The sequence below is a fragment of the Phocoena phocoena genome, chromosome 1 (assembly GCF_963924675.1).
Source record: "Phocoena phocoena chromosome 1, mPhoPho1.1, whole genome shotgun sequence".
Lineage (NCBI taxonomy): Eukaryota > Metazoa > Chordata > Mammalia > Artiodactyla > Phocoenidae > Phocoena > Phocoena phocoena.
The window spans coordinates 64,550,368-64,576,772 of NC_089219.1; the positions used below are offsets into that span (position 1 = coordinate 64,550,368).

The 26,405-nt window shown below is 35.2% G+C and overlaps 1 protein-coding gene across 1 annotated transcript in view; it reads right to left on the reverse strand.

The window, feature by feature from the left end:
* Positions 1–26,405, reverse strand: part of LRRIQ3 (leucine rich repeats and IQ motif containing 3) — a 187,370-nt gene that overhangs the window by 64,798 nt on the left and 96,167 nt on the right. The window lies entirely within an intron of this gene.

Here is a 26,405-nt window from a genome sequence, read left to right on the forward strand (position 1 = left end):
ATCAGAGGGGAGGAGAAATAAGGAATAAACAAAGAGAAGCAAGATACTGTTGCCCAGGAAGGCTGATGGAAGATTCAGAGTAAGAAAGGAGGGACACAATTATTTTACAGAATACTAAAGGATAGTAAAATAGGTAGAAATAAATAGGGCCAGAATTATCACAGGCCTTAAAAGTACAAATGGATCAGATATGTGTGGAAGGGATAATAAGTAGAATATTGATAAGGAGCTTTGTGTAAAGCAGAGGCACTGTCAGATGTAAACTATACAATGTCTGTAAACTGGTTGATGATGTTTTAATAATTGATACTGTGTTATCTCTCTTTCTCTTCACAGACCATTCAGGATTGATACAGAGGAACCAGGTCAATAAAGAATCCAGGCTCTTTCAAAATGTATCATCTCTATCTTACTGCATCACCTACATGGCTTCCAGCCTCAAGATTTACTCACGAGTCAAGATAGCTACTAGAGCATCAAACACCATGTCTATATTTCAGTCAGCAAGATGGAGGAAAGGATAAAATGACAAAAGGGCACAGGCCATGTGTCTTAAGAAACTTTCCCAGAGGCCCTTCCAATAATTTCTGTTCATAACTCACTGACCTCCCACAACTAAAAAGGAGAGGGTAAGAAATGCAGGCTTTTAGCTAGGTACTTTACTTCCTGGAGTAAAATGGTGGGTCTGTTACCAAGAAAGAAGAGAAGGGCAGATATTTGTAGGCAACTAACAGTCTGCTACAGGAAATAAAAAAATCAGAATCTTGGGAAGGGACATATGTTTGTATTTGGAAAAACTTTCCCAGGATATTATGCTTTCCTTGATGAGAACCACTGGTCTAAATTCTGAAGATCCACAAATATATACCCTCAGATAGATCTCTTTTCTGAGGTGCTTGGTTCTGTATATTTGTTTATGGAATACTTGTACAGTGCTTACCATTTGCCATTATTTTAAGCTCTTTATAGATATTAATTTATGTAATACTCATAACCACCATGAGCTGCGTTCTTTCGCCCTGGAAAATCTCACAGACACAACATACTCAAGAGATTTGAAGTCATATCTCTCCTCTAAACCTATTAATACTTATTTCTAGTTGTAGTGAATAGCATTACCTTCATCCAAGGGGAGAAAAAGTCACATAAATTCTCTAACGTGATAGCTGATAGAATTTTTAAACAGATAATTTTTTTCATATTTCCCCTGCCTTGACTGTCCACTTATCCAAACCTCCTTTACTCTACAATTTAGAAGAAACACTTGGATATGTGTCCTAGTCTCCTGTACTTACAATTTTATGCCCAAATTCCTACACCATATAACACAGATATATTTAATTAAATATCCTTGAGCTTATTTTGTCTTTTAAATTTTATATGTAAAGTCCTTTAACTGATTTTTTGAAAACATGGTCTCTATGCAGTGACTCATTGTGCAAGAATTTTTTTTAATGCTCATGATAGGTACTAGGTATTATCTCACCCTGGAATGAATCTGTTTTTATTCCTCTCTAAAAAATCCTTTACTATAACTCTTACACAACACTATTTTCAGTCTCTGCATGACAAAAATATTACTTTTTGCTAGAAAGACAAATAAATAGCTACTTTTGAGTTAACCTATTCTCTCTATATTTAGAATTTTTTTAGGTTGTCAAGAATAAATATAATATAATAATACACTATCAAAACATGACTATTTTAAATAATGCTGTTTCTATTTTCATTTGGGCTCAAATCTTACTATTAAAATATGACAAAAAATGTAGACCACTGTTTTGCAATCAAATCTGTAACAATCAGTTCTAAATGCTTTTTCAACCTCAGATTTGTCCATCAATCTTCTTCAGGCCATATCATTCTTATATCTTCTTACTTCTATGAATTTTGCTCTATTTTGGTAACTACTCTCTGTCTTTCCCTCCTGACAATGCAATTCATCATATGTTAAAAAATCACCTCAAATTCTACTTCAATCATAGAAATGAACCCTTTCTGTGCTCTAGATCTCACACTTATATTCTCCTCATGAGAAAATAATGAAAGTGGAATGAAAGGATATGTTCAACAATTCTGTTTCCACTAGTACTTATTTCTTTACACCCCCGAAAGAATAAAGAAAAATTTAAAAAGGTATATATCTGTCAAATCTGAGTATCCAGACTCTATCACAAATAAAGTTAATTTGCAGAATCATGAAATTTAAAAGCCTCCAAGTCAAATCAGTAGCTAGCTAGTTCCTTTTAGAAATATATTTTCTTTAGTTTGCCAACTTAGCCGTTTTTATATACTATCCACATATCATTGTTTGTCATCATTTAAAATAACTTTCCCTTCCTTGGCTTTTATAAAAGAAGAACCATGACAAATGGTGCATATGTGAGAGTGAAACAAATCTATAGAAAAATGATCAGAGTGTCTAAAGCGCTAAATGAACTGAGGCTTATACAAGCTGCCATCATAAAGAAAATGGGATGTTTGTTTTATGTACTGTAAGAAAAAAAAGAAAGGATATGCCCATTTATTGATTGATCTTCAAAATGACAGAGAAAACAAGTTATGACAACACTGGAGAAAATCTAATATCTTGTTTTCAATAACAGAAAGGATATTCTATTAACTAAAGTGCCTTAAATTTAACACTGGTCTTCAATAATTTAGGAAAATATTTAAAGGATTTTTGGTAGCATTTGGAAAAGAAATAATCACCAAGGAGCAATATATATTGAAAATAAATGAATTACATCAGATATAATTTTATTTTTAACAGGGTCAGAATTAATTCAGGTTCCAATATCCTTGATATGATAAACCTGCATTTCAGCAACATGTTTGATAAACACTTTCACTACTTATTGAAAGACAGTATGATTACATGGAGATCAAAGATGTTGAGCTATCACATGGAAAAGAGTAAGGATTAATAAAATGATGCTAACCTGAAGGGAGATCTCTAATGTCTTGATATGTGGACATGTTCTTAGCCCTGTGCTGACAATAGTTATATGAATGATGTGAATAAAAATATAAAGAAAATGCTTATCAAATTTTCAAAGGGGGTGGTAAAAGAACAAAATCAGTTAATTCTGGACAAATTTAAAAGATTATCAATAGACTGGAGCAATGGGTCAAATTGAATAGATGAATATTAATAGGAATAAATATTGCAGTTGGGCAAAATGAATTTAATCACTACAATAATATAATTTAAAAACATGAATGATAAAAAATATTTTAGTTAAGAGTAAATTAAAAGTCCATTGTGTGATGACTTTATGCTGTATAAGCATTCCATCTAGAATGAGGGAAATGGCAATCTTACCATTTTCATTTCTGAACCATAGCTGAAGTACTGTTTCAGGTCAGTGCAACATATTTTCAGATGAATATAGATAACCTGGAACATGAAAAGAAAGGAGCCTACCTACTGAATTATTTTTAAAGTAAGCCCTATGTAAATAAGCCATGTATAAATCTAGTGTAGAGAAGAGATCCGGGCTTCTCACATCCTCCAACTGCCATCTTCCTCATTTTGTAAAATGTACCATTATCTTATTCAAACCATAAAAATGTAGGATTTCATCTCTATTTTATCCTTTTTCTGAAACACTTTATCTAAGTCATCAGCAAATCTTGGCAATTCTACCTCCTGAATCTATTTCAAATCTGTTCACTTCTCTCTGTTTTCACTTTACTTCTCTAGTGTAAGCTATAATCATCCCTTCCAAACAGAAATAGCTTCCTATTGGTCTCTGCCTTAACCCTAGCTGTTACAAGATATATTTATATTTGTCAAAAGGTAAATATGATCATGTTTCTCTTTAGCTTTAAAATCCCATAATGGCTGTCCAAGGTGCTCAGTCCTTACTATGAGGTACAAAAACCCAGCAAAATATGGCCCTTGACTACACAATCAAACACATCTTGTGCTTCTCTTCACTATACTCCTGCCACACTGGATTTCATTCAGTCCCTTGAACCCAACTCAACTAAAACAAGTTACTTCACACCTCAGATCTTTGTGTAAGCTCTTCCCTCTGCCTAGAACACTCTCCTTCCTATACTTTGCATGGCTAGCTTCCCATCCTTTAGGTCTTAATTGTAAATATTATCTTCTCAGATAAAAACATTCTGTGACAATCCTATGAGAAGTGGGCATCCTCTTATTATTCCCTATTTCAGCACTTTATATATTTAATTCATAACATTTATCACAAATTTATTTGTTTGTTTACTAGGGTTACATCTTGGTTTTTTTTCTTTTTCCTTAGAATTTAGTCCACAAGGGGCTAAGGGCTTTGCTTATCTTGTTTACTCAAAGCCAGGAATGGCACTCAGCAGATACTCAATAATTATTTGTTACATGTTGAATGAATAGCACTAAAGAGAAGTGCCAGAAGGAATGAGTGAAGGTTTAGGAACTTTGGCTAACATAAAATAATATAATATAAACTTCATTTGTTGGAAAGCATCTAACAACTAGACATAATTTTAAAATAAATTCCTAGCTTATATTTTTTAAAGAACTCTACCCCAAGTAACACTTTTCAATATTCTATTCTTTCATTCCTGATATTTTTCATACTCTATGGTTACTCCAAAGCATTTCACTGAGCAACCCTTTACAATTATCCTATCCCCTTCTTCTAAGCTCTTTATCATGTACATCAACACAGATTCTCTAAATCTTCTGAAGCATCTTTTACTTTATCATTTCTCAATACCCACAAAAAACATAAACATAACCATCTGATATGAATAATTACATATTTATTCAGGTACATGTCTCTATCTACCTACATCACAATGACAACGAAAGAACTCTTCTTTGATGGTATTGAGTGGAGGAGCTAAGAAAAAATCATCTATAAGAGGTATGGAAATAGGGAGAGATAATCTGTATATGATTAAATATCATTCAATCATAATGAGAAAAAAATCCTCAGAGTACTACTGAAAATTGGAATAGATTAACTGAGGATCTATGGAGCTTCCTGTAATTAACAAACCAAACACGTACATGGTTGTAAAATATCAGATGGATGACTGGAGTAGATATTTAATTCTCCAAAGAGAAATGATAATTTATCATTTAATACTAAGGAGTGGTGAGAGTGGTAACAATTTCCTCAAACTCCTTTCTAGACCAAGGGTAAATAATTTATGTCAAATTTTCTGTCTTTGAAAATCAAGATTCCTTTTCAACCCTTAGTGGTTTGAGTTTCTAAACTTGGGCTAGTTAGTGTTCTGAAGATTGTTTGGTTTTGTTTTCACGTTATATATTATACAAATCAGAGTCCTTTGACTTTAAAGGAAATTATAAGTCTTTGATCAAAGCATATTGTTAACAGAGACTCATTGTTATGTTATCTATCTATCCCTGTACTATCTATATTATCCTATACCTGAGTGTTTGTTTTGTCTATATTATATATTATTCATTGTAAGTAGTCTCCATTTCAAGGATGATTCTAAAAACCTCTTTAGAATCACAGCCAAGACACCAGCCCCTTGGTATCCTACCCCATTTGTTGTTTTTGTTCTTGTTTCTGTTGCCTTTCCTCTTCTCAGCCAAGACATCATCTTTAAAAGTGCTAATCCAGATCTTAGGTCTTCTATATAATACTCAAAGAGATAACTTTAGGAGTATGCTAAAAGCGAAACTAAAAAAAAGTTGTTCTTTTATGTCTGAATGAAAACCTGTTAGCTCTAGTGTTTGACTACACACCCTCTCACTAACTTAGCAAGCAAAGCCTTCACCAGAGGGGAGGCTAATGTATAGTGATCCATGTATTGCAAGGTCCACTTGATCTCTGCTTTAAAGAGTAAGTGCTAGTTAACAGGAAAAACCATGGAGGAAGGGGCATGGTTTAAGATAAAAATTTTATGAGGAAAATGTTACTTTTTAAGATAGTCCCCTTTAAGCAACTGGCAGGTTTAACTGATATTTGAAAAATTGCTACTACCTTGTATTTGATCCCAATCTTACTTTATCTTAACAATGAAGACTAGAAGTGAAGTGATAATATTCTTGATATGTGGGGAAGAGAATTCACAAAGGATGATCTGGATAAACAAATACAGGAGAAACCTAGTAGATATAGAAAGAAATGTGACATTTCTCTTCTATATAAAAAAGTAGCCACGGGAAATGAGGATGGCTGAAATTATATTTTGCTGCAATTGTCCAGTTAAAGAACATGTGGAAAAAAAGCATTATAGGAAGATATGCTCCCTCAGTTTAAGAATGATTAAAGTCTAAGTTCTATCCTCACCAAGATTAGAGGTGCCAATGAGTAAACCACTGAGGCTCACTCTCTGCTATATGACACTGGTAATACAGCAACTGCTTAGTAGTAGTGGTTGTCAAACCCAGTAAAAAAGAGATGCTGCAAACTTCCAGAGTTTAGACTAAGCTACAATTTCAAGTTCAGAGAACACAACAGTAGTTCATGAATAGTAATAATTGAGAGTAGGCAGAGTAATGAAAGTAAAGGGCATGAGGATATTTCAGAGTATACAAGTTTATGTTTCTTTGAAAAATCTCTCCAGAAATGTATCGGATTACTATTTACATGACAATGCAATTCTATTCATAATCCTTTTAAAAATATATTTTTACATTGTCTAATAGACAACATATTATATAGTAATAATTGAAAATAATTCTGTATCTTGTTTGCCTAAGGATCACATTTTAAAAAGACTGTAACTCTACATAATCGATATAATTTTGTTCATAACTTTCAAGCACTTATTGTGTTCTACCTTATATAATAGTTAAGTACATTTTTTATCCTTAGAAGAAATTATTCTCTCTGAGGACTGGGGCCATGGTTTACTTATCTCAATATGCCTGCACCACTTTGACTGGATTCTTCAATCTCTGTTGCAGTATCAACTCACAAATAACAAAAAAGGATTGAGACATTTGATTAGTTTTTTCCAACAAATATGTATTGAGTGCCAGCTATATCCATGACACCATGTTAGACATAGGTACAAAGTTATTATTTTGTGAATATTTAAATTCTGTACTTCTCAAAATATGGCATAATTTAATGATTAACCCTCTATATAGATACAGAAAACATGAGAAGCAAGATAAAGACATTGAAAGTGAGAAAAACATATTAGAAAGCACAGGTTGAATGCTAAACACATTCTTGATAAAATGTGCATCTTATTAAACCTCAAATGTTAACTCAATTGATTAAAATAATATTTAGTAAATAAATAATTTTTAATCTAATCATTTTTAAATGAAAGGGATATAGTATGTATTAGTAATATGTTAACACTGCTTAAGTAATCCCCAAATGAGACCACTCACATGCTGGTTTAAAATTTAATGATGGGCAGTGAAATAGAATTTTCTAGGAAAAAAACCCTTTTTTCCTTAGCAATAAAATATACAGCTCAAGAATCTATATTTCTAGGTATATTTGAACAATGTTTATATTTATGAGAAGAGGAGAAAAGAACAAAGAGACCTCCAATATTTTATGATGTTTAGGTTGATCTCTAACCTACACACCTTAAGCAAATCTAGCATTTTAGAAAGTTTATGGTTTAAATTTGTTTAGAATCTGAAGAGGGATTTATATTACCATAAAGAAAACATCTCAATAAATTAACATAGTAGCTATATATATAATCATGTTTCTAAAGTAAAGCATATTATAACCAACTTAAATATGCTTTATAAATACATACTTATAAACTATTAAATTGACTCAGTAACAATTACTTGGATAATATTTTCTAGAATTGAGGATTTAGCCTTCCGCAACTGGGAATAATATACTCATTTGTGGAATTCAGAATATTTGTAAATGTTGCTTCATACAAGCTCTTTTTACTAGACTAAGGACTAAAACAACTGTTTCTAATGCCGTATAATTATACTTCTTCCCTCCAAATGATACATATATCTCAGGAACTGCAGGGACTGTTTTGAGCAAAAAATAGGTTATATAATATATATGCATACATATGTGTGTGTGTATAAAACAGTATATGTACACACACTCAGGAGACAGATAGATAGAGATGTTCAATAAAGTGCTTTACCTGACCCTGAGTTGCCAGCCTGCAAGTTCTACAGCCTCAGTACAAATCACAGTCTGTCCAACTTCACAATGTATCCAGCACAGCTTGCTAAACAACCTCAGCCCTACTGCTCTTATTGGAAATATTTCTGCCATGGTCCAAATGTTTATTATTTACATGAAGTCCAACATTCCTGAAGCTGGATAAAATGACTCAAAACTGTAGTTACCAAACTTTCAAATGCAAACAGGATTATTTTCAGTTCTTAAGCTAATAAAATAGGTATTGTCAGAATCCTTATATTTTGTTAAACAAAAACTTATATATAAAGAAATGCCTGCAATTTATTGTGAGTCTCTACAGGCTTTCTAGGTGGATATAATCACCGAAACCCATGCTTAGATGGAATATCTCTAAAATTATCTTAAATAGATCAGAGAGCAGCAATATGATTCAAAAATTAATATTTTCCATGTCATGGTACCTAAATTTGTTTTGCGAAAATTCAATACTGTCAATTTTTTTTTTTTTTTTTTTTTTTTTTTCTTTTTTTGCGTTATGCCGGCTTCTCACTGTTGTGGCCTCTCCCGCTGCAGAGCACAGGCTCCGGACATGCAGGCTCAGCGGCCATGGCTCACGGGCCCAGCCGCTCCGCGGCATGTGGGATCCTCCCGGGCCGGGGCACGAACCCATGTCCCCTGCATCGGCAGGCAGACTCTCAACCACTGCGCCACCAGGGAATCCCCAATACTGTCAATTTTTAGGTGAGTCATAGTACACAAATCTTTGTCACTCAAGGCTTAGACAATATTAAAATACATTGAAATAGCCACTCTCTCTTACCTTGAATAAATGAAAATTCATTTTAAGTAAGTGGTAAAGAAGGGTCATTTTATTATCTTTTTATTTTAAAAGATGGACAGCTTGGAAAGTTTTGCATTAGCAGTCTTTGCAAAGCAAATTTTTTTTATGCTGGTACATTTCACTGGACTTCAAAATGGTAATATTAGCTTTCTCGCATGAGGAAGTAAATAATTTCATGAACAGTTTTATGCAATTTTCAAATCGTTAAATTATGCTGGTTTGGATGAATTATTAAGTGTATTTCTCTTCTCAACTTTACACTTATCTTGTGTTTACAGCTGATATCCCTAGTGTCCAATCAGAGACAGGTTTTCATCCTGTTGTCCAGGGAATGATGGGCACAATTCCTTTTGACACTGATGAGAGGTGAATACGTAAATCCAGCCCACTTCAGTGAAAATTGACCCATAATTTTTTTTTACCCTGAAGAAAAATACAGTAATAAAGTTTAAAGATGGAAAAAAATACAGTTAAACTCTTGAGGTGTACCATTAGCTAACGATAATCAGCAAACATTATATTTTGCCTTGAGGACAGTGAGCTCCAGATTTGCTTTTCGGTGCTCATGAATTCTAATAATCATGGCTCTCTATATGATAGCAAGAAACCTAAAAACATGAATGATAGGTTTTTCACATTTCAATGAACTTAAAACTAAAAAGGAAAGGCATAATTTTAAAAAATTCTTCTACCTCTTCTCTCCCCTAAGATTTTTCTTATGAAATGAGTGTATGCATTTCCTATAATTATTCAGTAATTGAAAATATACACAATTTCTCACATAAAGATTATACACCAATTTAAAAACATGTGGATCTTGTATAAAATTCTAGTGGTGCTTCTGAACTAGCATTTTCAAAATTACATCAGCATTCCTAAGCTTTAGGGAAAAGAATGACTTGGCATAGTATGTCAGATCAATTGCCCCTAAATCAAATATCCCACCTGTAATAGTAGCAAAAAGAAACACTGTGAACAGTTAAGGCTATGCAGCAAAACCACTTTCATTTACTTTAATATCCCATTAAGGATCTGCTATTAATTAATTTATCTATATAATTTAGTTTGTTTATATCATTGGCCTACAGCATTTCCAGAATGAGTTTTATTCTTATTACCACAGTATGGTAATCCCTTTCCCTTCTCTATCTTTGAAAGGTGTTCTAAGTTCTAGTGTAACAGGACCAGCAAGAAAATCTGTTATACCTGCATAGTTCATAACTTTGTAAGATCCTTTTGAACTCTGTATTTTACTTTTGTCTTGCATCTTATTTTAATCTATCTTCTTTCAATGATAACCTTAATTCTTCCTGCTCCCATACAAAGATCTCAATGATAAGCAGAATTCTATTACCTACTCTTTTCATACTAGCACAGTGGATTAATATTTTCAGAAAATATACTAAAATGACTCCATGAGTTATAAATTATGACTCAAAAAGTATAAGTAGAGTTTGGATTATACTTCTTGCAAATGCAACAAATAGTATTTTAAATTAGTAAATATTTGTTGAGTGCCTCCTATGTGCATATGACTATGCTAGGTAAAAGGTGGCAAAACAACTAAATTACAACCTGCCATAAAGTGGCTTATATTCCTAGAGTTAAGACATTCACATAATACAGTATGGTATAAATAAATTTAAATAGAAATATGCGTAAGACAAATACTAGTTAACAATATTCCAACTAAGAGAAACTAATTTCCTCTAACATTAAAAGAGAAGAAATCTTTGTTCTGGATGATATCAGGGACTTTATCCTTTTATTTAATGCTGTAAGCTGAAGAGAGAAATAAAGAGGTACAACTGTAGGAATAATCTCATTCTTAAACAAGAGGAAGTAAAGATGAGATTCCAGGAAGGAGGTTTTGGCCTTGGCACCAAAAACTTAATTTAAGGTGAATGAACAAAGGCATTTTAGTGCCTACTTTGAGATGGAGACTGTTTGGTGGTGTAATTGTAGAAAGGAGGCAATGTACTGGAATGAAGGTGAATTGGAGGGAACACATAGCAATGCTTTTATATTTTAGCCCTATTGCTGAAAAAGAAGAGATTTTGCTCTCAATAACTGGCTAACTGATTCATAGCAGCCAAGATCAAATATAGTTAATTCTACCGAGCTTAATTCTCATACTAGAATCTTTCACAGTATGCAGTAATGGTTCTTTTCTGAAGGAAAAGCTGCTGGCAAGATATAATGCTCTATTTCTGTAATCATCTTTTCCCTCCTTTGGAGCTACTAAATCTCCAACATACAGACTCCATTCTCCTTCCAATTCTAGGACCTAACTATGATAGGAGATAATAAGACTAAGTCTATAAGACAATAAGACTAGTCTCCAGACTAATACTTGGAGTTCCCTATTAATTTACCTTTGCTCATAGCATAACACATAATTATGGTAATTAGTATTTTGTGTCATTCTGAAGCCTTCACCACTCTGTTCTGCCTTTGAAATGTTCCCAGTTCTACCTTGACATCTGCCTTGGACCATTTCCCAAGCCTCCATTCTAGCAATCTAGTCTTTAGTACCAGTTTTCTTTTTAAAACAGTCATTGAGCACAGTGTCTAGGCTTTGATACTCAATAACAGACTTCATTAATACCAGCTTTCTTTCTCAACCTGACCCAATTTCAATGTTGCTCAACTTTTCATATTAGTTGGTCACTTGCTGCTAGCCGTGTGGACAGTGAATAGAGCTCACTGGATATAAAGCTACTTACCAGACTGACCCTCTTTTGTTAGTTCCTAGCACTATAACCATTCTGTCTCCTGTACTGCTACAATGGCCAAGTCCAAATTCTTTCTTAGCCTAACCAGTTTTGCTTTAATTAATATATCATTTCCCATGAATTGCAAGATAAAATGCATGTTAAAGTTCCAATTTGCATGATACTTTTTAAAATGTAAATATTACCAGAAAGTTGAGCTCACTGGAAAGCATATTGAAGAAACTGGGAACATGAATTAGGCAGATGTGAAATAAATAGATAATGCTTAATTTACATAAGGAAAACATGAGGCAAACAGGAGACTGAAGAGAAAGGTGAAGAGACTGAACCAGCTGACGTGTACTGTGTACAACAGAATAGTAAGCAAGAAACAGTTAAAAGATAAACTGACACAAAATTATGAAATACCCACAAACTACTGGAATCTATGGTCTCTATTATGCTCTTTCATCTAGCCTCGGGAAACCTTCCTATATTCTTTTGTTCTCTATCTGTGACATTTTAATAGATAGAAAAATTAAGGCTGATAGCTATAAATTTTCACTCTTTACTCTCTCCTTTACATCATAAATAAAATAATTAGATAATCATCCTAACATCTGATTGCCCATTATCCTACACAAAGTTGAATAGCAAATGTAACTTGTTAATTCTTAGTAATTTGATACGTATGTAACTGTGCCTGTGGTATTAAAATGTATAGAGAGAATTTTTCTTGCTAAATAATCATTTTAAACACTCAAGTGAAAATTAAAATGTCCATTAATGGCCCTATCCAACTTCAGTTTCCACAATTCCCCTCATAGTTTATTTCCCATTCACACATTTTCAAAGCTAATTTTCACCTCCACAACTTTGTTCATATAGTTTTTTTTTTTAAGTCTGACCCTTGATCTTTTCTTTTTTGACATTCATTTTTTTATATGTTCCATCACATATTTGGTGCTCATTTATATAGATGTGTTGGTCATTATTCTACTACCTCATCTGAAAACAAATTCCGAAAGAATGAAAATTTCCACTCTTCTTGATTTTCCCATAGTATGCTGAGCACTGAAGTTAGAGCAGAGTACTTGAAATTTATGCTCTGTGGTGACCTAAATGGGAAGGGAATCTAAAAATGAGTGGATATATGTATATGTATAACTGATTCACTTTGCTATACAGCAGAAACTAACAAAACACTGTAAAGCAAATATACTCCAATAATAATTAATAAAAAAATAAAACCAAGTTTTAACACTCATATCAAAAATAGTTATATTGATACCTATTTATATGTATAAATTTATGCCAGTATATATCTATTACGTTTAAAGTATGCAGGCAAAGTTGATTTTGTGATTATGAAGGCCACGAAATTTGCAATATACCATGTGGTCTATCAATGGATAAATAAATGTTCTATGGATGGAAAAATCAATTGTCTCTAAGGTCTTTGAATATTCTTTCCACTTGTCAACTCTTAGAAACTTTATCTCCACATCAAATTATCTATCCATCCATGAGTCTTAAAATTGCAAACTTTTCAAAAATTTGGAGGTAAATAATATATCATTTGTGCACATGAGAGGAGTTTGTTTGCATGTTGATTTATCTTTGAATTTGAGTAAGATGACATCAAACACAAATTCGAGGATAATAGATTTAAAACTAAAGTATAACACAATAGTTAAACTACATTGCTAGAGATTCTTAAGATATTGGGCTTTTTATTCAGTAACATATTATTTAAATAATAAAAATTCTGGGATGACAAAATGATTGTGGGGGATAGATATACAGATCAATGGAATAGAGTCCATAAATAAATCTTTACATATGGTCAATCAAGTTCTCACAAGGGTACAAAGATAATTCAATAGGAGGAGGATGAGGGGTTTTTTTTCCAAAAAAAAAAAAAAATGGTGCTAGACAACTGGATATCCAATATAAAAGAATGATTTTGAACCTCTATCTCATACTATATAAAGATTAGTGCAAAATGAATCATATGCCTAAATTTAGGAGCTAAATTTATAAAACTCTTAGAAAAAAAAACATAAAAATAAATCTTTGAGACACTGGTTTAGAAAATGGTTTCTTAGATGTCATAAGAAAAATGTGTGACAAAAATACCCATGTAAATTGGATTTCATCAAAATTAAAAATTTACCATTAAGAAAGTGAACAGACAATCCACAAAATGGGAAAATGTTTTCAAATGATGTGTATGATAAGAGACTTGTATCAAAATATATAAGGAATTTTTATAATTCAACAATAAAAAGACAACTTATTATAAAATGATCAAAGGATTTTTGAATAGATAGCTCTCCAAAGAAGATATACAAATGGCCAATAAATATATGAAAAGATTCTCAGCATTATTACTCACTAGGGAAATGCAAATCTAAACCACAGTGAAGTACCACTTCATACTCACTACGATGGCTATAATTAAAAATACAGAAAATAATAAGTGTTGGTGAGGATTTGAAGAAATTAGGACTCTCATACATTGATGATGTAAATGCAAAATGGCACAGCTGCTGTGGAAAACAGTTTGGCAGTTCCCCAAAAAGTTAAACATAGAATTACCATATCATCCTGTTATTTCACTACTAGATATATACACAATAAAACTGAAAAGTATGTCTACACAAATATTTGTACATGGATATTCATAGCAGAATTATTAATAACAGTCATAAATTGGAAGCAACCCAAGTAATAAATGGATTTTAAAGTATGGTATATTCATACAGTGAAATATTATTCAGTTATAAAAATGAATAAAGGACTTAGACATGTTACAACATGGATAAATCCTAAAAATATGCTAAGTGACAGAAGCCATACACAAAAGACCACATATTTTATCTTCTAATTATATTAAATGCCCAGAATAGGCACACTCATAGAGATAGAAAATATCTTAATGGTTGTTAAGGTCTGTTGGGAATACTGCTAATATATATGGAATTTCTTTTGGGGTTGATGAAAATGTTCTGGAATTAGATAGTGATAATGGTTGCAAAAGTTTGTAAAAAGACTAAAAATCACTGAATTGTGTACTTAAGAAGGATGAATTTTGTGTCATGTAAGTTATATCTCAGTAAAGATGTTACAAAAAATATTGTGAAGTTAACAATACAGTTTTGGTAGTGCTTGTCAGAATTCTAATGAAATGTCAAAAATGTGAAGTACCAAAAAATAATAAATATAATAGAAAGAGACCTGACTTTCCAGGTGATTTAGTTTTCAAGTTTTCAAAAAACTGTAAAGTATTGTTCTTCATGATAATTCAACAATGTAAACAAAAAGCCAAATAGACATGCAGAATTCTTTTCTAGCATTTGCTAAAACTGAAGCATAAAATGACTAAACTGTGTAAAACAACACATTTATCAAAAATTAACCATATAACACTTTCAGAACCTTTGAATTTATTAATAGAATTTTAATGTTTTTTTCTTTGAATTTATTAATAGAATTTTAATATGTTTTATTTCTTTTTGAATCCTAAATACAAATAATTTAGTGGCATTTACAAAGTCATAATGAATCAAGTTTCCAGTTATATTACTTAGAACAGAAACAGAAACTACAAAGCCATTTTTTTTTAAACTGAGGTAAAATGAAAGCTGAAAGTCTAGGATCAAATGCTAGCTGATTTGATTTCTGGTGAGTGTTTTCCTCCTGGCTTCCAGTGAGCCAGCCCCCTTTTCTGTGTCATCATATGGCCTTTCCTTGGTGCATGCATGGAATGGAAGGTAGGGGGCGAGAATACATTCTCCGGTGTCTCAGTGTCTCTTTTTATAAAGACACTAATCCTATCAGATCAGTGCCTCACCCTTATGACCTTTTTTAAACTTAATTATTTCCTTAAAGTTCCATCTCCAAATATAACCACACACACTGGGCATTAGGGCTTTAAGATATAAATTTTGTAGGGTGCAGGAGGACACAAATATTCAGTCCATAAGACATTTATAAAAGGGGTTCACAAATGTGATTAAGGATCTTGAGATCAGTTGATTATCTGGGGGAAGGAGAGTATATGATTTAATCACAAGAGTCCTTATAAGAGGGGGCCAGGCGATCAGAGAGGAAGTAGGAGCTGTATCAATGGAAGCAAGGAGTTGGAGTGATGTGAGATAAAGGTTATAAGCCATGTACTTCAGGCAGTTTGCAGAAACTAGAAAAGGCAAAAAAATGGATGATCCTCGAGTGCCTCCAGAAAGAACCAGCCCTGCCAACACTTTGATTTTAGTAAAACTAATTTCAGACTCCTAGTCTCTAGAACTGTAAGATAATAAATTTGTGTTGTTTTATGTTACCAAATTTGTGATAATTTGTTACAACAGCAATAAAAAAACTAATATACATAGCAACATATACTTTCAAGAAAAGTTGGGAAATGTAGATTATTTGAAGCAGCTAAAATATGGGAGTTCTATCACTGAGGAAGAAAGAGAGAAAAGATATTGGGGATCAACCATCACTCACTGCCACACCCAGAGATGCTGGAATTTTAGCTGAATATAGCAGTGGCATAGCCTTTAGGTTTCCCTCCTTTGGCAGAGGTTTGTGTTCTGTGTTTGGGAAGGATATATGAGAATGTTTGAAATTGTTCTTAAATATTCATTAAAACCTTCCTGTACAATGAAAGAATGCCATGCTTTAGCTGGGCATGTGTCTGGTCAGAATGAGACTATATTTTTTAGCCTCCTGTAGCCATACGCCTAATTTGTAGTCAACCAAATGTAAGCAGAATATTGAGTGTCGGCTTCCAAGAACTTCCCACAAAGTGAACACAACACCTTTGCTCCCTCCTCCTTTATCCCCGCTTCTTTCCTTCTACTTACACTGAAGATCTAATGCCTGGAGCTGGAAAAGCCATCATGGACCATAAATGACCCTGGGGATAGATGCCACGCATGGTGGGGCAACAGGGTAGAAAGAGTTAAGGACTCTGAGAATGTTTTGATGCAAAGCTGGTATACCAGCCATGCACTATCTCCAGATTTTTATGTGAGAGAAAAACAAATTTCTGTTTTAAGTCACTGTCATTAGGGGTCAATTACTCCCAATTTTAACTAATGCTCTCCCTTCTTTCTCTTTTAATTCTCTCATAGAACCTTTCACTTTACTTTGCACTGTTTTCTCTAGATACACACCCATGACATGCAGGACAAAAGTCTGCCTTTAAAATATAACACTGGTGCAGTCATTTAAAGATGCATGTCTTGTGAACTATTATAAGTAAGAGATTTAGAAGGAATCTCATTAATTAAATATATGATGTCTAGATAAGTCTCATGAGCAACTGACATTAGGCTCAAAATTTCTAGGTAATTAGTAAGAATGCATCTTTATGTAGACAGCAAATACACTCTAAGATTATAGCCATGTGTAACTACATTATAGCCACATAAGACATAGCATACAAAAAATTTAGAAATACATTTAGGTCATTACTACTAATAGGTTTATATAAAGCATACCTAATTCAAGTGTTCCTTTATCATTATGTAGTTTCATTTAAAAACAAATGACAAAATTGCATCTGACAGAGTTGATGTTTAACACAGGCTCTCAAATTTTTGGTTACAGAATTCCTTTATACTCTAAAAAATTATAAGACCCTCAAAGAGCTTTTGTTTATGTGTTTATATCTTTCAATATTTACTGTATTAGAAATTAAAAGTATAAATGTTTAAAATATTTATTAATTTATTTTGAAATAGGAATAGCAAATCTGTTCCATGTTCACAGAAGTTATACAATTTTATAAAACAGAATTATATTTCAAAAAGTAAAAAGATTGGGAGCATTTTACATTTTTGCAAATCTATTTAATTTCTGGCTTAGTAGAAGGCAAGTTTTCACATTTGCTTATACAATCAATCTCCCACAAGTCATGAAGTCTCTGGAAAAGCTTCATGATATAAGAGAATGAGACTGAAAAAAATTAATAATGCTTAGTGTTATTATTAAAATTATTTTGGCATTGGAGATAACCTTAAAGGATTTCAAACATCCACAGCAATTCCTGGATTACACTTTAAGAACCACTATTGTACAGAATAGCTATAAAAAACAACCTCACAAAATAGAACTTATTATAAGAAGGCCAGTCAAAATGTACAAAAATACTCATAATTGTAAGGGAATACAATTTGGAGATTATATCAAGGTGACAGAGTAGATTCTACAAATAACTGTTTTCCACAATTTCTCTTGTGTCAAGAGAAAGGGAGAAAAAGGAAAAGAATATTTAGAAAATAATGAAAATGAGAGTACCTAAATGCATAAAGCAAACATTAACAAACATAAAGGGAGAAATTGACAGTAAAACAATAACATTAGGGGATTTTTAACACCCTATTTACATCAATGGACAGATCATCCAGACAGAAAATCAATAAGGCAAGAATTGCTTTAAACAACACATTAGATCAATGGACTTCATGGATGTGTATGGAACATTCCATCCAAAAGCATCAAAATACACATTTTTTTCAGGTGCACATGGAACATTCCCCAGGATAGAGCACATTCTAGAATGCAAAACAAAGCTCAATAATTTTAAGAGTATTGAAATCATATCAAGCATCTTTTCTGACCATAATGCTATGAGATTAGAAATTAACTACAAGAAAAAAGCTTCAAAAAAGACAAACACATGGAGACTAAACAATATTCTCTAAACAACCAATGGGTTACTGAAGAAAGCCCAGAGGAAATAAAAAAATACCTGGAGAAAAATAAAAAAGGAAACATGATGATCACAAATCTGTGGGACACAGCAAAAGCAGTTCTAACAAGGAAGTTTACAGCAATATAAGCTTACCTCAGGAAACATAAAAATCTTATATAAACAATCTAAACCTACACCTAAAGGAACCAGATAGAGAAGAACAAAGCCCAGAGTTAGTAGAAGGAAAGAAAAAAATAAAGATCAGAGCAGAAATAAATGAAAGAGAGACTAAAAACATAGAAAAGATAAATGAAACTAAGAGCTGTTTCTTTGAAAAGATAAACAAAATTGATAAATCTTTAGTTAGACTCAACGACAAAAAAAGAGAGGGAGGGTCCAAATAAATAAAATTAAAAATGAAAAAAAGTTAAAACCTACACCACAGAAATACAAAGGATCACAAGATACTACTATGCACAGTTATACACTAATAAATTGGACAACCTATAAGAAATGTACCAATTCCTGGAAATGTAGAAATACAAAGGATCACAAGATATGACTATGCACCATTATACACTAATAAAATGGACAACCTATAAGAAATGTACCAATTCCTAGAAATGTACAATCTTCTAAGACTGAACCTATAAGAAATAGAAAACATGAATAAACAAATTATCAGTAATAAAATTGAATCAGTAATAAAAAAAAATCTCCCAACAAACAAAAGTCCAGAACCAGAAATCTTCACAGGTGAATTCCACCAAACATTTAAAGAAGTGTTAACACCTATCCTTCTACAACTATTCCAAAATATTGTGGAGGAAGGAATGCTTCTGAACCCATTCTATGATACCAGCATCATCCTGATACCAAACCCAGACAAAGACATCAAAAAAAAGTAAAGTAGAGGCCAATATCATTGATGAACAAACATGGAAAAATCCTAAACAAAATGTTACCAAACTAAACTAAACAACATTAAAAAGATTACAGGGGGGACCTTGAAGATGGCGGAAGAGTAAGACGCGGAGATCGCCTTCCTCCCCACGAATACACCAGAAATACATCCACACGTGGAACAACTCCTACAGAACTCCTACTGAAGGCTGGCAGAAGACCTCAGACCTCCCAAAAGGCAAGAAACTCCCCACGTACTTGGGTAGGGCAAAAGAAAAAAAAGAAAAAACAGAGACAAAAGAATAAGGACGGCACCTGCACCAGTGGGAGGGAGCTGTGAAGGAGGAAAAGTTTCCACACACTAGGAAGCCCCTCCGCGGGCGGAGACTGCGGGAGGCGGAGGGGGGAGTTTCGGGACCGCGGAGTAGTGCACAGCGACGGGTGCGGAGGGCAAAGCGGGGAGATTCCTGCACAGACGATCCCAACCCGAGAGGCTTGTCTGCTCACCCGCCGGGGCGGGCGGGGCTGCAAGCTGAGGCTCGGGTTTTGGTTTTGGACGGAGCTGAGGGAGAGGACTGGGGTTGGCGGCTTGAACATAGCCTGAAGGGGTTAGTGCACCACGACTAGCCGGGAGGGAGTTCGGGGAAAAGCCTGCACCTGCCGAAGAGGCAAGAGACTTTTTCTTCCCTCTTTGTTTCCTGGTGCGCGAGGAAAGGGGTTTAAGAGCGCTGCTTAAAGGAACTCCAGAGACGGGCGCGAGCCGCGGCTAAAAGCCTGAACCCCAGAGACGGGCGCGAGCCGCGCCTGAGGGCGCGAGCCCCCGAGACGGGCGTGAGCCGCGGCGGGAAGCGCGAACCCCAGAGACGGGCGCGAGCCGCGGCTAAAACCGCGGACCCGAGAGACGGGCGGGAGACGCTGGGGCTGCTGCTGCCGCCACCAGGGGAGCTGTGTGCGAGCACAGGTCACTCTCCGCGCCCCTCTTCCGCGGAGCCTGTGCAGGCCGCCACTGCCAGGTTCCCGGGATCCAGGGACAACTTCCCCGGGAGTATGCACGGCGGGTCTCAGGCTGCTGCAACGTCACGCCGGCCTCTGCCGCCGCAGGCCCGCCCCGCACGCAGTGCCCCTCCTTCCCCCATCCCCCAACCCCCGGCCTGAGTGAGCCGGAGGCCCCGAATCAGCGGCTCCTTTAACCCCGTCCTGTCTGAGCAAAAAACAGACGCCCTCCAGCGACCTGCGCGCAGGGGCAGGGCTGGGTACAAAGCTGAGCTCCTGTGAGCTGTGAGAGCAGGGAGGAGAGGGGGAGGTCTCTCCCGGCAGCCGCGGAGGCGGCGGATTGAAGCTCCACAATCAACTTGATGTGCCCTGCATTGTGGAATACCTGAATAGACAAGGAATGATCCCAAATTGAAGAGGGGGAATTTAGGAGCGAGAGCTATGATTTTTTTCCCTTTTCCTCTTTTTGTGAAGGTGTACGTGTCTGCTTCTGTGTGGGATCTTGTCTGTATACTCTTGCTTCCACCATTTGTCCTAGGGCTCTATCCGTCCATGATTTTTTTTTAAAAATTCTTTTTCTTAATAATTAAGTTTAATTGTAATAACTTTATTATACTTTACCTTCGTTCTTTCTTTCTTTCCTTCCTTCCTTCCCTCCTTTAGACAACGAATCACCCCAAATTGAGGAGGTGGTCTCTGAGAGCAAGATTTATGATTTTTCCCCCTTTACCTCTTTTTGTGAAGGTGTATGTGTATGCTTCTATGTAAGATTTTCTCTGTATAGCTTTGCTTCCAACATTTGTCCTAAGGTTCTATCCGTCCCTTTTTTTTTTTTTTCTAAATATTTTTCAATTCAATAACTATATTATACTTTATTTTATTTTTACTGTATCATCTTTCTTTCTGTCTTTTATCCTTCTTTCCCTCCTTCCTTCCTTCCTCCCTCCCTCCCTCCCTCCTTTCTTTCCTTCTTTGCTTCTTTCTTCCTTCCTTTCCACCTTTCCTTCTTTCTTTACTCATACTTCTACTAATTCTCTCTACTTTTTCTCCCTTTTATTCTGAGCTGTGTGGATGAAAGGCTCTTGGTGCTCCAACCAGGAGTCAGGGCTCTGCCTCTGAGGTAGGAGAGCCAACTTCAGGACACTGGTCAACAAGAGACCTCCCAGCTCCACATAATATTAAACGGTGGAAATCTCCCAGAGACCTCCATCTTAACACCAGCACCCAGCTTCACTCAACGACCGGCAAGCCACAGTGCTGGACAACCTATGCCAAACAACTAGCAAAACAGGAACACAACCCCACCCATTAGCAGAGAGGCTGCCTAAAATCATAATAAGGCCACAGACACCCCAAAACACACCACCAGACGTGAACCTGCCCACTAGAGAGACAAGATCCAGCCTCATCCAGCACAACACAGGCACTAGTCCCCTCCACCAGGAAGCCTACACAACCCACTGAAACAACCTTAGCCACTGGAGACAGACATCAAAAACAACGGGAACTACGAAAGTGCAGCCTGCAAAAAGGAGACCCCCAACACAGTAAGATAAGCAAAATGAGAAGACAGAAAAAACACACAGCAGATGAAGGAGCAAGATAAAAACCCACCAGACCTAACAAATGAAGAGGAAATAGGCAATCTACCTGAAAAAGAATTCAGAATAATGATAGTAAGGATGATCCGAAATCTTGGAAGTAGAATGGACAAAATGCAAGAAACAGTTAACAAGGACCTACAAGACTAAAGATGAAACAAGCAACGATGAACAACGCAATAAATGAAATTAAAACCACTCTAGATAGGATCAATAGCAGAATAACTGAGGCAGAAGAACGGATAAGTGACCTGGAAGATAAAGTAGTGGAAATAACTACTGCAGAGCAGAATAAAGAAAAAAGAATGAAAAGAACTGAGGACAGTCTCAGAGACCTCTGGGACAACATGAAACGCACCAACATTCGAATTATAGGGGTTCCAGAAGAAGAAGAAAGAAAGAAAGGGTCTGAGAAAATATTTGAAGAGATTATAGTTGAAAACTTCCCTAATATGGGAAAGGAAATAGTTAATCAAGTCCAGGAAGCACAGAGAGTCCCATACAGGATAAACACAAGGAGAAACACGCCAAGACTCATATTAATCAAACTGTCAAAAATTAAATACAAAGAAAGCATATTAAAAGCAGCAAAGGAAAAACAACAAATAACACACAAGGGAATCCCCATAAGGTTAACAGCTGATCTCTCAGCAGAAACCCTACAAGCCAGAAGGGAGTGGCAGGACATACTGAAAGTGATGAAGGAGAAAAGCCTGCAACCAAGACTACTCTACTCAGCAAGGATCTCATTCACATTTGATGGAGAAATTAAAACCTTTACAGACAAGCAAAAGCTGAGAGAGTTCAGCACCACCAAACCAGCTTTACAACAAATGCTAAAGGAACTTCTCTAGACACGAAACACAAGAGAAGGAAACGACCTATAGTAGCGAACCCAAAACAATATAGAAAATGGGAATAGAAACATACATATCGATAATTACCTTAAATGTAAATGGACTAAATGCTCCCACCAAAAGACATAGATTGGCTGAATGGATACAAAAACAAGACCCTTATATATGCTGTCTACAAGAGACCCACTTCAGACCTAGAGACACATACAGACTGAAAGTAAGGGGATGGAAAAAGATATTCCATGCAAATGGAAACCAAAAGAAAGCTGGAGTAGCAATTCTCATATCAGACAAAATAGACTTTAAAATAAGGACTATTAAAAGGGACAAAGAAGGACACTACATAATGATCAATGGATCGATCCAAGAAGAAGATATAACAATTGTAAATATTTATGCACCCAACATAGGAGCACCTCAATACATAAGGCAAATACTAACAACCATAAAAGGAGAGATCAACAGTAACACATTCATAGTAGGGGACTTTAACACCCCACTTTCACCCATGGACAGATCATCCAAAATGAAAATAAATAAGGAAACACAAGCTTTAAATGATACATTAAACAAGATGGACTTAATTGATATTTATAGGACACTCCATCCTAAAACAACAGAATACACATTTTTCTCAAGTGCTCATGGAACATTCTCCAGGATAGATCATATCTTGGGTCACAAATCAAGCCTTGGTAAATTTAAGAAAACTGAAATTGTATCAAGTATCTTTTCTGACCACAACGCCATGAGACTAGATATCCATTACAGGAAAAGATATGTAAAAAATACAAACACATGGAGGCTAAACAGTACACTACTTAATAATGAAGTGATCACTGAAGAAATCAAAGAGGAAATTAAAAAATACCTAGAAACAAATGACAATAGAGACACAACGACCCAAAACCTATGGGATGCAGCAAAAGCAGTTCTAAGGGGGAAGTTTATAGCAATACAAGCCCACCTTAAGAAGCAGGAAACATCTCAAATAAACAACCTAACCTTGCACCTCAAGCAATTAGAGAAAGAGGAACAAAAAAACCCCAAAGCTAGCAGAAGGAAAGAAATCATAAAAATCAGATCAGAAATAAATGAAAAAGAAATGAAGGAGACGATAGCAAAGATCAATAAAACTAAAAGCTGGTTCTTTGAGAAGATAAACAAAATAGATAAACCACTAGCCAGACTCATCAAGAAAAAAAGGGACAAGACTCAAATCAATAGAATTAGAAATGAAAAAGGAGAAGTAACAACTGACACTGCAGAAATAAAAAAAATCATGAGAGATTACTACAAGCAACTCTATGCCAATAAAATGGACAATCTGGAAGAAATGGACAAATTCTTAGAAATGCACAACCTGCCAAGACTGAATCAGGAAGAAATAGAAAATATGAACAGGCCAATCACAAGCACTGAAATTGAAACTGTGATTAAAAACCTTCCAACAAACAAAAGCCCAGGACCAGATGGCTTCACAGGTGAATTCTATCAAACGTTTAGAGAAGAGCTAACACCTATCCTTCTCAAACTCTTCCAAAATATAGCAGAGGGAGGAACACTCCCAAATTCCTTCTATGAGGCCACCATCACCCTGATACCAAAACCAGACAAGGATGTCACAAAGAAAGAAAACTACAGGCCAATATCACTGATGAACATAGATGCAAAAATCCTCAACAAAACACTAGCAAACAGAATCCAACAGCACATTAAAAGGATCATACACCATGATCAAGTGGGGTTTATTCCAGGAATGCAAGGATTCTTCATTATACACAAATCTATCAATGTGATAAACCATATTAACAAATTGAAGGAGAAAAACCATATGATCATCTCAATAGATGCAGAGAAAGCTTTCGACAAAATTCAACACCCATTTATGATAAAAACCCTCCAGAAAGTAGGCATAGAGGGAACTTTCCTCAACATAATAAAGGCCATATATGACAAGCCCACAGCAAACATCATCCTCAATGGTGAAAAACTGAAAGCATTTCCACTAAGATCAGGAACAAGACAAGGTTGCCCACTCTCACCACTCTTATTCAACATAGTTTTGGAAGTTTTAGCCACAGCAATCAGAGAAGAAAAGGAAATAAAAGGAATCCAAATCGGAAAAGAAGAAGTAAAGCTGTCACTGTTTGCAGATGACATGATACTATACATAGAGAATCCTAAAGATGCTACCAGAAAACTACTAGAGCTAATCAATGAATTTGGTAAAGTAGCAGGATACAAAATTAATGCACAGAAATCTCTGGCATTCCTATATACTAATGATGAAAAATCTGAAAGTGAAGTCAAGAAAACACTCCCATTTACCATTGCAACAAAAAGAATAAAATATCTAGGAATAAACCTACCTAAGGAGACGAAAGACCTGTATGCAGAAAATTATAAGACACTGATGAAAGAAATTAAAGATGATACAAATAGATGGAGAGATATACCATGTTCTTGGATGGGAAGAATCAACATTGTGAAAATGACTCTACTACCCAAAGCAATCTACAGATTCAATGCAATCCCTATCAAACTACCACTGGCATTTTTCACACAACTAGAACAAAAAATTTCACAATTTGTATGGAAACACAAAAGACCCCGAATAGCCAAAGCAATCTTGAGAACGAAAAAAGGAGCTGGAGGAATCAGGCTCCCTGACTTCAGACTATATTACAAGGCAACAGTAATCAAGACAGTATGGTACTGGCACAAAAACAGAAAGATAGATCAGTGGAACAGGATAGAAAGCCCAGAGATAAACCCACGCACATATGGACACCTTATCTTTGATAAAGGAGGCAGGAATGTACAGTGGAGAAAGGACAGCCTCTTCAGTAAATGGTGCTGGGAAAACTGGACAGGTACATGTAAAAGTATGAGATTAGATCACTCCCTAACACCATACACAAAAATAAGCTCAAAATGGATTAAAGACCTAAATGTAAGGCCAGAAACTATCAAACTCTTAGAAGAAAACATAGGAAGAACAGTCTATGACATAAATCACAGCAAGATCCTTTCTGACCCACCTCCTAGAGTAATGGAAATAAAAACAAAAATAAACAAATGGGACCTAATGAAACTTCAAAGCTTTTGCACAGCAAAGGAAACCATAACCAAGACCAAAAGACAACCCTCAGAATGGGAGAAAACATTTGCAAATGAAGCAACTGACAAAGGATTAATCTCCAAAATTTACAAGCAGCTCATGCAGCTCAATAACAAAAAAACAAACAATCCCATCCAAAAATGGGCAGAAGACCTAAACAGACATTTCTCCAAAGAAGATATACAGAATGCCAACAAACACATGAAAGAATGCTCAACATCATTAATCATTAGAGAAATGCAAATCAAAACTACAATGAGATATCATCTCACACCAGTCAGAATGGCCATCATCAAAAAATCTAGAAACGATAAATGCTGGAGAGGGTGTGGAGAAAAGGGGACACTCTTGCACTGCTGGTGGGAATGTGAAATGGTTCAGCCACTATGGAGAACAGTATGGAGGTTCCTTAAAAAACTACAAATAGAATTACCATATGACCCAGCAATCCCACTACTGGGCATATACCCTGAGAAAACCAAAATTCAAAAAGAGTCATGTACCAAAATGTTCATTGCAGCTCTATTTACAATAGCCCGGAGATGGAAACAACCTAAGCACCCATCATCGGATGAATGGATAAAGAAG